Raw genomic sequence first — 399 nt, 5'->3', positions numbered from 1 at the left:
CTTTTATGCCTCTGCATCCCTCTTTTGAGCCTCTGCATCACTCTCTTAAGCCTCCGCATCGCTCTCGTAAGCCTCTGAATCACTCTCTTGAGCCTCTGCATCCCTCTCTTGAGCCTCTGCGTCACTCACAAGAGCCTCTGCATCCCTCTCTTAAGCCTCTGCATCACTCTCTTAAGCCTCTGCATCACTCTCGTAAGCATCTGAATCACTCTGTTGAGCCTTTGCATCCCTCTCTTGAGCCTCTGCATCACTCTCTTCAGTCTCTGCATCCCTCTCTTGAGCCTCTGCATCACTCTCATGACCCTCTGCATCACTCTCGTGTCCTCTACATCCCTCTCTTCAGCCTCTGCATCACTCACTTAAGCCTCTGCATCATTCTCTGTAGCCTCTGCATCACTA

This window comes from Procambarus clarkii, chromosome 79, assembly GCF_040958095.1.
Source record: "Procambarus clarkii isolate CNS0578487 chromosome 79, FALCON_Pclarkii_2.0, whole genome shotgun sequence".
Classification (NCBI taxonomy): domain Eukaryota; kingdom Metazoa; phylum Arthropoda; class Malacostraca; order Decapoda; family Cambaridae; genus Procambarus; species Procambarus clarkii.
Note: the sequence above shows the minus strand (reverse complement) of the source record.